General features: G+C 41.0%; 1 long non-coding RNA gene and 1 other non-coding gene across 2 annotated transcripts; both read left to right on the forward strand.

Annotated features, from left to right (window-relative positions):
- Positions 1 to 7,174: 7,174 nt before the first annotated feature.
- On the forward strand, positions 7,175 to 15,162 carry LOC103666686. The gene is made up of 2 exons (XR_005839011.1): positions 7,175 to 7,222; positions 14,972 to 15,162. It is a non-coding gene; the product is annotated as an uncharacterized LOC103666686 (long non-coding RNA).
- LOC121099836 lies at positions 10,548 to 10,651 on the forward strand. Its single transcript, XR_005831577.1, has one exon. It is a non-coding gene; the product is annotated as a U6 spliceosomal RNA (small nuclear RNA).
- Positions 15,163 to 15,693: the final 531 nt, after the last annotated feature.

Below are 15,693 nucleotides of genomic sequence, written 5' to 3' on the forward strand. Positions count from 1 at the left end.
GGCTTTGATCGGGTTCCTAGGGGCTGAATAGTAGGATAGCTAGCTTATTGAGCGCCTACTGTGTACTGAGCACTGAGCTGGGTGACTCCTTTCTTTCCCACTCTACCCAAGAGGGGTCATACTGCACACCACCCTGTTCTGCCCCTTGTTTGGGCACTGATTCTGCCGTAGAGAGCGCGTGTTCTCTACCGGTGCGGGGAGACTCGCGTGCTGCCGCATTCAACCCAGTCCTCAGTGCCAGCAGCCTTACAACGTGGCTGGAGTTGCCATTCAGTGTAAAAAGGAGAGAAACTTTGTCTCTTCAGAGGCCGAGAACCTGTCTGTCCTGTGCTGTACAGGATTGCCAGAAGGCTCGAAGGCCACAGTAAAAGGGAAGTACCTTTTCTTAAACTGTGAAACATGAAATGTAAAGTATTTGTAGTGTGGCCAACTGTCTCATCTTAAAGTCTGGTTATGGGTTCTTTTTTCTAGGGTGTTGGTTCCCTAAGGAATGAGGAGAACATTAAATTTTCCTGCAGAATAATCTCAGCTTTTTTTTAAGGGAATTCCCTATCTTTGCCCTTAGTTAGGGGGCCTTCCTAAGTCACACCTGCCTGCCGAGTCTTCAGTCCTCCCGCGCACGGGCTGGCAGTGAGGTGTGCAGGAAGGGGCTCAGGAAATCCTGTTTGCATCTGGCCGGGACACACCCTGGGTGCTCCTAGCGTGCGGTCCTTCTGGAGCTGGCCCTTCGTCCTGTCCCAGCTCTGGCCTGAGGCCCTGGGCCTGGGGGCTCCCATGGGACCCGGAGGAAGGCATCACCTGCTCACCATTTCCACCATCACTATCATCTTCATCACACGGTCCTCTCTGCTTCCTGCAGCCCAAAGGGGCTGTTCCAGGTTCCCAAACCAGTCCTGGGCCAGCGGCAGCGATCGTCAAACCAGATGAGGTCTCCCCACTGGACCTCATGGCTCTGCTGCTTTATTTTGCTTTCTCAGCTCTGTGTGGGACCATGTCCTCGAGTCTTCTCTTTTTAAGAAGTATTCTGTTTTTGAGTTCAGCCTGCTCTTGGAAATTTTTACCTGGCTTAAAAATAACATGAGGAGGGCACCTGGCCGGCTCAGTCAGTGGAGCATGCGACTCTTGATCTCGGGGTCGTGAGTTTGAGCCCCATGTTGGGGGTAGAGATTACTTTAAAAAAAAAGTATTTAAAAAAGAAACATTCAAATGAAAAGTTCGTTGTCTTAAAGACAAGAACAAAAGTGTAGGTAACACAGGAGCCATCCACAGACGCAGCCCTCGGGTTGGGGACAATAGACTCTGGGAGCTACCTTGCAGGAGAGCAGCGAGGATCAGGGCCCTGGGCCTTGCTGGAGCCACGTCTCTGTTTGAGGTTTTTTTTTTTTTTTTAAAGCCAAACAAAGGTGAGTATGCCATAAAAAGTATGCTTGGCTAAGGTTTCTTCTTTCAAAGGGAGAATAATTTCACCAAGTTTACTGAAGAGAAAGTGGTGCTTTGTTTTTACAACCAGATGGAATGTAGCCAGTGTCAGTCCTGAATTCCTGTGTTCTGAAGATCTGTCCTTTCAGCCCGGCCATTGGGTGGAGGATGCCTTGGGCCCTGCCTGCCCTGAGCCTCGGGGCCCCCGCGTGGTGTGGTGTGTGGTCAGTTTCACAAAAAGCACAATTCTCTCCATTCCCGTTGCTGAATGACCAGCCCTGGGGATGGGTGGGGAGGGGTTGTAAGGTGGCAGCCTTGTGAAGCATGACTTAACCAGGTGAGAGGCAGGTAGAAGATGGTACGGAAGCTGATAGCCGCTCTTTGGAGCCTGAGACTGTCCCTTCCGATTCGCTTTGCACTGTGAATCAGTGCAGAACTAAAACCTGCGAGTTCACCAGCAGGCATGAGATCACCCTCTTTTCTAATACTTGGTTGTGCGTCTACGTCCCTTATCCAAGAATGACAGCCACTCAGTGTACTTAGGGCAGAGCAAATTATCTCTGGATTGTGGATAATACTATGTCATTACTCCATGAGGCATCTTGCTCACTGCCACCTGGGTCTTAAAACACTTAAAAAAAATTTAATTATACAATGGATACGTCAATACCTGCTCATTGGAAAAGACTCGGATGATACATGAATACGTGAAGCAGGACTCGAAAGTGTGCCTTCCTACCCTCGCTCACTCCAGCCTTGCCCCAAAGTCCCACTTTAGGGTCTCTCTTCTGGTCTAGTTTCTATGAATTTCCCAGTCTAATGATCACATCCACACCCACACACATTCTAACAGGTTGCACATGCACACAGATACACACATTAGGGTTTTGAAAATTATTCTGGAATGAATAAAATAGGATCCTATTGTGTACATCATCTTGCAGCTTCAATTTTTAAAAAAATTTTAAATGTTGGGGCGCCTGGGTGGCTCAGCCATTAAGCGTCTGCCTTCGGCTCAGGGTGTGATGCCAGCGTCCTGGGATCGAGCCCTGCGTTGGGCTCCCTGCTCCGCTGGGAGCCTGCTTCTTCCTCTCCCACGCCCCCTGCTTGTGTTCCCTCTCTCGCTGGCTCTCTCTCTCTCTGTCAAATAAATAAATAATCTTTTTAAAAAAATAAACAGGGCACCTGGGTGGCACAGTTGTTAAGCGTCTGCCTTCGGCTCAGGGCGTGATCCTGGCGTTACGGGATCGAGCCCCACATCGGGCTCCTCCGCTAGGAGCCTGCTTCTTCCTCTCCCACTCCCCCCGCTTGTGTTCCCTCTCTCGCTGGCTGTCTCTATCTCTGTCAAATAAAAAAAATAAATCTTAAAAAAATAAAATAAATAAAATTTAAAATGTCTTAGAGATCTGCCCGTACCAGGTTGACCTTGTCTATGTGACAATTGAACAGCACAGATGTATTGTAACCAATCCTCTACGGATGGATTTTTTCCTCCAGTTTTTAAAATTGTGGTAAAATGCACATGGCATAAAATTTGTCATCTTAGCCATCTTTTAAATAATTTTTTAAACACCAAAGGAAGTTCTGCACCTTGTTTTTCCTCCCCCCCTTTTTGAAAGATATTATTTAAGGAATCACTACACCCAACATGGGGCTTGAACCCACAACCCCGAGATTAAGAGTGGCATGTTCTGACTGAGCCAGCCGGGCGCCCCTCATCTTAGCCATTTAAAACTACACAGTCGAGTACCAGTAAGCATATTCATATTGTTGTGTAAACTTCCATCTCCAGAACTCTTCTCGCCTTGCCACACCAGAACTCTGTCCCCGTTAAATACGAACTCCCCATTCCCCCCTCTCCCAGCCCCTGGCAGCCATCGTTCCATTTTCTGTTTCTGTGATTTTGACTATTCCTCATACCTCATGGGAGTGGAATCATACAGCATTTGTCTTTTTGTGACTGCCTTATGTCATTTAGCTCATGTCCTCAAGGTTCCTCCATGTCGTAGCACGTGTCAGAGTTTCCTTCTCTTACAAGGTGAATAATATTCCTTTGTGCAGGGGTGCCTGGGTGGCACAGCGGTTGAGTGTCTGCCTTCGGCTCGGCGTGAGCCTGGTGTTCGGGGATCGAGCCCCACATCAGGCTCCTCCGCTATGAGCCTGCTTCTTCCTCTCCCACTCCCCCTGCTTGTGTTCCCTCTCTCGCTGGCTGTCTCTATCTCTGTCGAATAAATAAGTAAATAAAATCTAAAAAAATATATATATATATTCCTTTGTGCAGACGGACTGTGTTTTACTCATCCATGCATCTGTCGATGGACGGGCTGCTTCCACATTTTAGCTACTGTGAATAATGCTGCTGTGAGCATGGGTGTACAAATACCTCTTGGAGAGGCTGCTTTCAATTCTCTGGGGTCCCCACCCAGAAGTGGAATTGCTGGAGCACATGGTAATTCCATTTCTAATTTCTGAGAAGCCACTAAGTTGTTTTCCATAGTGGCTGTGCCATTGTTACATATCCAGCAACAGTGCACAAGGGTTCCAGGGTCTCTGCATCCTCCCCAAGATGTATGCTTTTCTTCTTTTAGAAAAAATGACAGCAGCCATCCTAATGCGTGTGAGGTGATAGCTCGCTGTGGTTTTGGTTTACACTTCCCTAGGGGTTAGTGATGTTGAGCTTCTTTTCACGTGCTTCTTGGCCATCTGTATGTCTGCTTTGGAGAGATGTCTGTTTAGTCTCTTGCCCATTTTTGACTCAGGCTGCTTAGAGTTTTTGTCAGTGATATTAAAGGATTTTTAAGGTGTTTTTTTTTTTATACAGTTATTCAGTATTTAAGAAAACATTTTAGGGGACAAATTTGTGTGTACAGCTTTGTGCAACTGTGAATATTTTTAGAGAGGTTTTTAGATAAAAAAGCAGGCACACTAATCTTGACAGATATGGCCAAGGTGTTCCCCAGTTTGCCTGCTCCCCTGTCCTCAACAATGCTGGTTATTAATCACCTTTTTCCCCGAAATTTTAGTTCCAATATATTAACCTATAGTGTTACATGACCTCCAGGTACACAACATAGTAAGTCAACAATTCTATACATTACTCAGTGTTCATCATGGCGAGTGTAATCTTTAATCCCCTTTACGTATATCCCCCTCCCCCCACCTACCTCCCCTCTGGTGACCATCAGTTTATTCTCTTGTTTTTTGGGGGCTCCTGGGTGGCACAACGGTTAAGCGTCTGCCTTCAGCTCAGGGCGTGATCCCGGCGATCTGGGATCGAGCCCCGTATCAGGCTCCTCTGCTATGAGCCTGCTTCTTCCTCTCCCACTCCCCTTCTGTATTCCCTCTCTCGCTGGCTGTCTCTATCTCTGTCGAATAAATAAATAAAATCTTTAAAAAAAAAAAGTTTGTTTTTTGGTTTGTCTCTTTTTTTCTTTGTTTGTTTTCTTTTTTTTAAATTAAGTAAGCTCCATGCCCAACATGGGGCTTGAACTCACAACCCCAAGATCAAGAGTCACATGTTCTATTGACTGAGCCAGCCAGGTGCCCCTGTTTGTTTTGTTTCTTAAATTCCTCATATCAGTGAAATCCTATGGTATTTGTCTTTCTCTGACTGACTTATTTCACTTAGCCTCATACCCTCTAGATTCATCCATGCCGTTGCAAATGGCAGGATTTCATTCTTTTTTATGGCTGAGTAATAATTGCTCTGAACATACATACCACCTCTTCTTTATCCATTCATCTGTTGATGGACACAGGGGTTACTTCCATATCCATCTTTTTATGTAAAAATATTCATTGTGAAATAGCTGACATACAAAGATTGGATGAAAATGCAGATGTACATGGGGCGCCCGGGTGGCTCAGTCAGTTGGGCTTGATTTTGGCTCAGGTCATGGTCTCAAGGCCTTGGGATCAAGCCTGGCATTGGGCTCTGCGTTGGGCATGGAGCCTGCTTGGGATTCTCTCTCTCTCTCTCCCTCTCCCCCTACAACCCCGCCATCATTTGCACATGCTCTCTCTAAAAAATAAATAAAATTAAAATTAAAAATAATAAAAAAGGAGTATGCAGATGTACAGTTCTAAATGAATGGTTATTTACTCACCACCCAAATTAAGAAAAGGAACTTTACCAGTATTTTACTGGATGACTCTTCCCAGGCATAATCCCCAACCTAAGACCCAAAGGTAAAACCACTTTCATAAATTCACTGCATGAATATCCCACAATTTGCCCATTATACACTGATGAATATTTGGGTCACTTTCAGTGCTGTCCACATGTCTCCTGATATCCACGTGTGGGAGCTTTTCCAGGGCAGACACTTTGCTGTGGACTTCTCATGTTTTATTGTAGGACTGACGGGTTCTTAACTGTTTTTGTTTCATGGATCCCTTTTGCACACTAGTGAAGCCATTGGACACTTTCTTAGAACAACATTTAAAAATATATAAAACAGAGGGGCGCCTGGGTGGCACAGCGGTTAAGCGTCTGCCTTCGGCTCAGGGCGTGATCCTGGCGTTATGGGATCGAGCCCCACGTCAGGCTCCTCCGCTATGAGCCTGCTTCTTCCTCTCCCACTCCCCCTGCTTGTGTTCCCTCTCTCGCTGGCTGTCTCTATCTCTGTCAAATAAATAAATAAAATCTTAAAAAAAAAAATATATATATATATATATATAAAACAGAACACATAGGATTACAAAGAAAACAAATTATATTGGAATATGGTTTTCAAAATATTAAGAAAGCAAATTCGTGATAAAATATATGTTCTCCTACCATTAAATGGTAATATTTAGTAATCAGTCTCATACCTACCCTAATTTTTTTTTCAAGTAGGCTCCACCCCCAGCATGGAGCCCAGTGTAGGGCTTGAACTCAAAATTCTGAGATCAAGACCTGAGCTGAGATTAAGAGTTGGACACTTAACCAACTGAGCCACCCAGGTGCCCCATACCTACCCTAATTTTGAAGTTGTGATGAACATAAATGATATTTTGAGATATCAGCAACACGTTTTAGTGGAAGTCACAGGCATGACTAATACTACTTTGGTTGCTAGTAGAAGAAAATACCAAGTTTCAGCTAGAAATTAGCAAAAATATATAGTTTTTCTTTTTTCTTTTTTATCATTGAAGTTTACAGAGCCCCGAGTTCCATCTGTCTACCCCAGGTTAAGAATCCCCACAGTAAGAAATGCTAACCCCTCTCCCACGTGGTCATGGCGCTTTATAGTCCGTGCATGGTGAATGACTGCTGTCTCACTTCCTGACAATACTAGCTATGGTCCAGCTTTCAAATTAGTGCCAATATGGTGGGTGTGAAATAGTATCTCCTTGAAACTTTAATTTGCATTTCCCTGATTATTCATGAAGCATCTTTCCATGTGTTTTTTTTCCTTCTCTGTAATGACTATCTTTTGTTCATTTTTCTGTTGGGTTTTTGGTTTTTTTTTTTTTTCCTGATTTTTAGGAATTCTTTATATGAGAAGAAAGGGGGGAGAAATGGGTGCAGTGTTTTTGCTTTTGTTTAAATGAATAATAAAGAAAAAACCCCTATTATTTATATATGTTGCAAGTATCTTCTTCTGGATTTTGGCTTGCCCTTTTTATTCTTTATGGTATCCATGTTAAATGGAAATTCTTTATTTTAATATAATAGAATCTATCAATTTTTGTCTTTATAGTTTGTGCTAAATTCTATCTCAAATCATGAAGACTTCCACTTTTATTGTTTTCTAAATTATTTACAGGTTTGTATTTCACATGTAAGCCACCTGGAATTAATTTTGTGTATGTTGAGGTAAGGATCTGATTTCATTATTTTCCCACATGGTTAATTAGTTGTCCCAGCACCAATTGGTGAATCCATTTATTCCTCACTAACCTGCAGTTCCAGTCCTGTCTGAAATCAAACTTCCATAAGTGCTTTGTTTCTGGGCTCTACCCTGTTTCAACAGTCTATTATTCCTTGCTGGCATCAATACCCCACAGCCGAATTTCTTTACCTGGTGGAGGCAAGTCTCCCATTTTCTTCAGGCATACCCTGGCTATTGGCAGCCTCAGCTCTTCCATGTTAGAATCAGCTTGCCAAATCTCAGAAAAAAGTACTCTTGGAATTCTTATTGGGGTTGCATTGAATTTGTAGAGCAATTTGTGAAAAGTTGACATCTTTCTGTTATTGAGTCTTATCCAAGAATATAGTCTGCTTTCCATTGCTGTAGTCTTCTTTAACATCTAATGTCTTTTCAATAAAGTTTTGTTAATTTCTCCAGCAAAGGCTTGCACATCTTTTATTAAATTTATTATTAGTTCTTCCTTCCTTCTCACTTTTCATTTCTTTTTTTAAAATTTCTGATTTATAAAGACCTTTTAAAAATTTCTGATTGTTGCTGGTATGTAGAAATGCAGATATATACTTTTATGTATTCATTGTGTATCTAGCCTTTAAAAATTCTAATATAATGTAGTCATAAATTATTTTACAACTTTCATATATCTATTCATATCATCAGCAAAGAATGACAATTTATTTCTCTTGTTCCAGTCCTTAAGTGTTTTCTTTCTTTTTGTTGCCATTCTGTCCTGGTTAGGCTCCTCAGTGCAATGCTAAATTCAAGTGATCAAAATAGGCATCTTACGTCATGTTGGATTTTTTTTTAAATATTTTATTTTATTTATTTGATACAGAGAGAGCACAAGTAGGCAGAGCACCAGGCAGAGGGAGAAGCAGGCTCCCCGCTGAGCAGAGAGCCCAATGCGGGGCTCGATCCCAGGATCCTGGGATCATGACCCGAGCCAAAGGCAGATGTTTAACCAACTGAGCCACGTAGAAGCCCCGCTGTGTTGGATTTTAAAGGGAATTAAATATAACATTTGTTGTAGAGTTGTTGTCATTTTTGTTGTATACTTGTATTCCATCTTTGTTGTTGTTGTTACAAAACACTACAATTTTAGTGGTTTAACAACAGAAATATATAATCTTACGGTTCTGGAGAGTAGACATCTAACAGGGGTCTCACTGCGCAGAAATCAAGGTGTGGACAGGGTTGTGCTGCTTTCTGGAGACACTAGAGAAGTATCCATTTCCTTGACTTTTCCAGGCTCTGGAGGCACCCGCCTTCCTGGGCTGTGACCCCGCCCTCCAGCTTCAAAGTAAATCATGTTGCATCGCTGATCCTTCCGTAGCCACACCTCCCTCTGACTGACTGCAGCCAGAAAAGGTTCTCCACATTAAAGGATTCATGTCATCAGATTGGGCCCCCTGGATAATCCAAGATGATCTCCCCTTTCAAGGTCCTGAACCCTAATCATGTCTCCAGAGTCCCTTTTGCCATGAATGGTAATGTATAGATTTTAGAGATAAGAATGGGACATCTTGGGTCGCCTGGGTGGCTCAGTCAGTTAGGTGTCTGCCTTTGGCTCAGGTCATGATCCTAGGGTCCTGGGATCCAGTCCCACATCCGGCTCCCTGCTCATCCGGGAGCCTGCATCTCCCGCTGCCTTTGCCCTGCCCCCTGCTTGTGCTCTGCCTGCCTCTCTCTCTCTCTCTCTCAAAATAAATAAATAAAATCTTAAAGAAAAAAAGTTTAAAAAAAACAGAGGCAAGTGTTTAGGTGTTCTCCATAAACAACTTATGCCCTAGAGCCAGGGTTCTTGGCGAACCAGTGGTCTCGAAACCGCTCATGACAACCCCTCCCGGTCACTCCTTGGATGTTATCTATCGTGCTAGAAGCCTGCAAAGAATTGTTAAATCCTTGACCTCTCCAAGAAGGACGTACATTACCTGATCTATAAGGTGTGTGTAAGGTCGGGGTACGTCCTAGCAAGAACAGAAACAGGAAAAGGAGCAAAAAAACACATTTTCATGGGGTTCCTTTAGTTTCCCCATCTCACAACTACCATAATATTATTTATTAGGTTAGGGAAATACACTTCCATTCTTTGATTGCTAAGTTTTTGTCATAGGTAGATGCTGAAATTTATTAAGTGACTATTCTAAGTTTCTCAGTTAAGATCATATGGTTTTTCTTCTTTAATCTGTTTATGTGATGATATATTAGTACATTTTCTAGTGAGCTACTCTTACATGCCTGAGATAAACCGACTTGGTTTATCATGTTTTATCTTTTTTATACGTTACTAAATTCTGTTTGGCAAGTATTTAATCTAGGATTTTTTGCATCTCATGGGGAAGGTTGAACTGGTATTTTCATTTCTTGTATGATTTTTGTGTCAAGTTTATGCTAAAGTCATACCTTGAGTGGGAAGGGTCCTTTTTCTTTTCTACAGAAACATTCGTGAATGATTAAAATTATGTACATATATAAACATGTATATAGTTATGAATGATTAAAATTACATATGTACATATTTAAAATTATATATGTACACACATATGTACACATGACAAAATTATGTATGTACATAATTTTAATCATTCATAAATATATACATGTTTATTTATTTGAATATTTAATGCCATTTGCCTCTGAATCCATCTCGGTCTGGTGTTTTCTTTGTGGTGAGATTTTTGTTTTAACTGAGCTAAAATTCATATAACTTAAAGTTATCCACTTTAAAGCATACAAATTCAGGCATTTAGAAATTCACAGTGTTGTGCAATCATCACCTCTATCCAATTCCAAAGCATTTCGGCATTTCCGAAGGAGACTGTCCCCATCAGCAGTCACTCCTTCCCCCTCCCCTAGGCCCTGGTGATCTCTTCTCCACAGTCTGTATCTATGGAGTTACTGATTCTGGATATTTCACATAAATGGGATTATGTTGTGTGTGACCTTTTGAGCTTGACTTCTTTCACTTAGCAGAATGTTTCCAGGCTCATTAACGTTGCAGCACGTGTCCGAATTTCATTTTTAAGCCTGAACGATTCTCTGTTGAACGGATCCACCGTACTGCGTATATCCGTCCGTGCAGTGAGGGTCATCTGGGTTGCTTCCACCTTCTGGCAGTTGCGATTAGCGCCGCTGTGAATAGTCATGCGCAGCCATTTGTTTTGAGTGCCTGTTTTCACTTCTTTTGTGTGCATACCTAGGAGTGGCATTGCCGGGTCCTATGGTCATTCTATGTTTAACTTTTTGAGACTCCACCATTCAAATTCTTTTCTAGTAGCTTTAGCAGCACATATACTAAAATTGGAAAGATACGGAGAAGATGAGCATGGCCCCTGCACAAGGATGACACATAAATTTGTGAAGCATTCCATATATTTTTTTTAAATTCTTTTTGGGTAATAGGATTATACAAGTTCTTTATTTCTTCCTGAGATAGTGTTGGTGAGTTGTGTTTTTTTCCAGGAAGGTACCTACTACTTTATCTAAGTTTTCAAATGTATTGGTGTAAATATTGAGCAGAGGAAAAGGGAGAGAGAGAGTCTTAAGCAGCCTCCTTGCCCAGCATGGATGGAGCCCAACGCAGGGCTTGATCTCACAACACTGAGATCATGACCTGAGCCCAAGTCAAGAGTTGGAAGCTGAACTGACTGAGCCACCCAGGCACCCCGATAATACTTTCTATTTTATATTTTGTCTACTTTTTAGAAATTTCTACTCTTATTCTTTCCTCTCCAGACTTTTTAAATTCTACAACTGAGTGCTTGATTCATTTATTTTGAGATTTTCTTCTTTTCCAACATACATATCCAAGATTAAACATGGTTTCTATATATTGATGTCAGTGTGTTGCAGCGTTCGGTTCTGATGACTTGCAAGTGTATGCATTTTTTCCAATTTAGCTATATTTTGTCACTGATTTCTAACTTAATTGTGGTGTGTCAGAGAGCCTGGTCTGTGTGGTACCAATCCTGTGAAATATGTGAAAACTAACAGTTGGTCAACTTTTGTAACTATTTCACGTGGATTGAAAAAAATGCATCTTCTCACATCCATCAGAATGGGTAAAATGGGGAGGCAGAATATTCCAAGCACTGATGAGGGGTTGGCAACTGGAACACCCACATACTGCTGGTGGGAATGCAAATTGCTCCAACCATTTGGAAACCTTTGGGGCAATATCTGCAAAGGCTAAAAATAAGCTAAATATACCCAACAAAAATACATACACATGATCACCAGTAGACACCTACAAGAATGTTCATCCTGGGACACCCGACTGGCTTAGTTGGTAGAACACATGACTCTTGATCTCAGGGTGGTGAGTTTGAGCCCCACACTGGGTATAGAGATTACTAAAAGAAAAAGAATAATAAAGGTTAAGAAAAAAAAAGAAGACTGTTCATCCCAGCATCATTTGTGCTACTTGCAAAGAGGCAACAATCTAAAAGTCTATCAACGGAAGAATGGATAAATGTGGTTTATTCATACAATGGAATGAGAATGAAAAAGATATTTCTACACACATAAATCTCACAAACATGATATTGAGCAAAAGAGACACAAAAGAGTACTAGTGTATGATGTCACTAATAATAAGTAAATATGGGCAAAATTAATCTATAGCATTTGAAGTCAGGATGGTGGTTTCTATAGCATGGACTGTGACTGGGGGTGGTGTAGTGGCAAGAAAAAGAGTTTGAGGGTGTCATAAAGTTCTTCCTGATCTAATCCAAGTCCTGGGTCTGTAGTGTGTCAACTTCATGAGAATTCATTAGGTCATATATTTTTGATTTGCATACTCTTCTTTATATATGTTATTGTTCAATAAAAAAGTTCAGGTAAGGGTTGCCTCGTGGCTCAGTTGGTTAAGCCCCTGACTCTTGATTTTGGTTCAGGTCATGATCTTGGGGTTCTGGGATGGAGCCCTGTGTTGGGCTTCTCACTTGGTGGGGAGTCTGCTTGAGGATTCTCTTTCTCCCTCTCCCCTCCTCCCACTCGTGTGCACACACTCTCTCTGTCAAATGAATAAATAAATATATTTTTAAAAAAGTTCACTTAAAAAAAAGAATGTATATTCTTTAATTGCTGGTTGCAGTATTTATATATTCATTAAATCAAGCTTGTTAGGGGTCCCTATCTGGCTCAGTTGGTGGAGCCCGTGACTCTTGATCTCCAGGTTGTGGGTTTGAGCCCCACGTTGGGTGTAGAGATTACTTAAAAATAAAATCTTTAAAAAATCTCTTTAAATCAAGCTTGCTAATTGTTCTTGTCAAATCTCTATTCTTACTTACTTCTTACACACTTGATCTGTCAAGTACCAAGAAAAGTTGTACTAAACTTTCCCACTATAACAGTGGATTTGTCAGTCTCTTCTCTTGGATCTGTAAATATTTGCTTTATATATCTTGAGGCTATATTATTGGGTGCTTACAAGTTTAGAATCATCTCTTCCTGGTGAATTGGAATTTTTTGTCATTATATAGTCCTCTTTATCATGGGTAATGATTTTTGCTTTCTTATCTATTTTGTCTGATGTTTCATAGCTGTTCCAGCTTTCTCTTGGCTACTGTTTTTCAGTTTATCTTTATCTACATTTTCAATTTTTTTAGTGTCCTTATGTTTTGGAAGCATGTCTTGTGAACAGCATGTAGAGGAATTACTTTTTTAAAAATCTGGTTCAACAATGTTTTCTTTTAACTAACATCTTTCTTCTGACTTTTATTGTTGCAGTTGAGAAGTTAGTCATTTACTTGTTATTCCTTTGTAGGTGATTCATTTCATTCCCCTGTTCTGGCTGCCTCCAAAACTTTTTTTTTTTTTTAAATATTTTATTTATTTATTTGACAGAGATAGAGACAGCCAGCGAGAGAGGGAACACAAGCAGGGGGAGTGGGAGAGGAAGAAGCAGGCTCATAGCAGAAGAGCCTGATGTGGGGCTCGATCCCATAACGCCGGGATCACGCCCTGAGCCGAAGGCAGACGCTTAACCGCTGTGCCACCCAGGCGCCCCTGCCTCCAAAACTTTTGCTTTTCTTTGGTATCTTCCAGTCTCACTGCAAATCTATGATTTGTGAATCTACTTTCCTCCTTCCTTCTCTCCCTTTCTCCCTTCCTTCTTTTAATCTGTTGGGATTTATTAGATTTTTGAATTTGAACCTTGGTATATTTGAATAATTCTGGCAAATTCTTACCTATTATCTTTTCAAATATTGCTTCTTTCTCATTCCCTCTGGTCTCTCCTTCCAGACAACATAACTTACCGCCTTTCACTCTATATTTCGTCTCAACCTCTCTTTCATGTTTTCCTTGCCTTTGTCTTTTGGTACTGCATTCTCTGTGATATTTTTCAAATCCATCAGCTAGTTCATTAATTCTTCATCTGTGTCCACTCTGGTGGCTGGAGCATCCACTGAATTATTCATTGTAATTATTACATCCACTGAATAATTCATTGTAACTACTCTGGTTTATTTTTAAATGTTTTCTTTTATTCCTTTGAAATCTATTTGTTCTATGTACATATTTATTTGTTTAAACATACCAAACACATGTATTTTATGTTCTGTATCTGATAATTCTGAAATCAGAAGTCTTCGTATTTGTGTCTGCTGTCTATGGTTTCTGCTGTTCTTCTCTATGGTGCTTTGTTTCCTTGTGTGTCTTGTGATTTTTGCTTAGGAAGTGTTCATTATCCTCGATTTCATTTTTCATTCTGTAGGAATTCTTTGAGGTTTGAACTGAGGTTGAGTTCTTCCAGAGAGGGTTTGCATTTGCTTCTGAAAGTCACATGAGGGTTCTGTTATCCCAAGATGGGTGGTGTGTGTGTGTGTGTGTGTGTGTGTGTGTGTGTGTGTGTTGATGTGCACACGCTTGGTACCAGTTTTGGGGTTCAGTGCAGAAAATAGAAACCACTCAGTGTATTATATGCAGAAAGGAGTTTAAAACAGGAAATTAGGTGCTTATAAAATCCCTGGAAAAATGGAGAAGTCATAAGCAGGAGGCCTCCTTGGAACTGTTGAGTTGAAGATCACATCACCGTAGTTTTAGTTCAGGCATAAGGAAACTAGGATTATGAAGCCACTAAGGCTACTGAAGCTATTATCATAACAACCATATCTATGCACAAAGCTGCTGATAAAACCCTGAAATGCTGAGTCTGGCCACCGCCACAAATGTCTTTCACGCTTCTCTCCACGAATTTAGTTATGAGCAGAAAGACAACCTTCTGTCTCAATTCTATCTACCAAGTCTCACACAGGTCTGTGCAGTTGGCTAAACCTAATTCACATCTACAACTTAGCTGCAAAAGAGCATCAGAAATGAGGTTTTTACTTTCTGGCCCCTACAATGCAGGAGTTGGTAATGTGTACTGAGTCCTGTTGATCATATTCAGCATAGAACCACCAGATGGCTTCTCACTGCTCTGTAACAGCTCAGTTCTTGTTAGCCTTGGGTCAACATTTGCCTAGTGTATCTTTTCCATCCCCTTATTTTGAACCTGTGGGAGACACTATTCATTGGCTACTGAGCACTAATTTCTAATTCTCTTCTCTTGTATACTTTTGCTATATAGGGTGGGGGTGACTGTTTTCTCTTGCCAGCTGACAACTGTTTTGATTAATGAAACACAACCAGAAGTCTGTTGAGAATTCTGGGAAGGTTTTTGCTTTTCCTGAAAAAGGAAACAATGTGACTAGTATTGCTTCTTTTCTTTTCCCGCCTTCACTGTGAATGTAATGCCTGGAGACTTGGCAGCCTTTCTGTGACCATGAAGAAAAGGTCAAGAGAAATGCTGAGACACCATCTCTACACTACTGAACAAAGACCAGCAGCCACATACTCCCAGACTTCTACAAGAAAAATAAACCCACTTTGTCAGCTATTGTTAGATGGTGTTTCTGTTATTTGTACTCAAAAATTGTTCTAACCAACACATGACATTCTTTTTATGTGTGTCTTCTGTAAATAACATATTTGTTGTTGTTAACTGAAATCTGAAAATCTCTGTATTTTAAAATGGAGATTTAATTCATTCTTTTGTGATTGCTAATATGTTTTGACTTATTCCTGTAAACTTATTTCGCTTACTTTTTACCATGATTTTTTAAAAAAGATTTTATATTTAAGTAATCTCTACACCCCATGTGGGGCTTGAACTGATTACATTGAGATCAAGAGTTGCATGCGGTACTGAGCCAGCCAGATGCCCCTACCATGATTTTTTTAATGTTAAATTTCCCCCTTTTTCTTTCCATTTGTTGGATTCATCATTTTTTTAAAGTTTCATTTTCTTCTTCAAATGATTTAGAAGTTGTATATCCAATTTCACTCAGTATCCCAACAGAGACAATTTTCGGATCATTTCTTCTTTTTGTGTGCTGTCGGTTGAATACTTTCTACTCATCTGTCTTTGTGTTCA

This window comes from Ursus maritimus, unplaced genomic scaffold, assembly GCF_017311325.1.
Source record: "Ursus maritimus isolate PB19 unplaced genomic scaffold, ASM1731132v1 scaffold_32, whole genome shotgun sequence".
In the NCBI taxonomy this organism is placed as follows: Eukaryota; Metazoa; Chordata; class Mammalia; order Carnivora; family Ursidae; genus Ursus; species Ursus maritimus.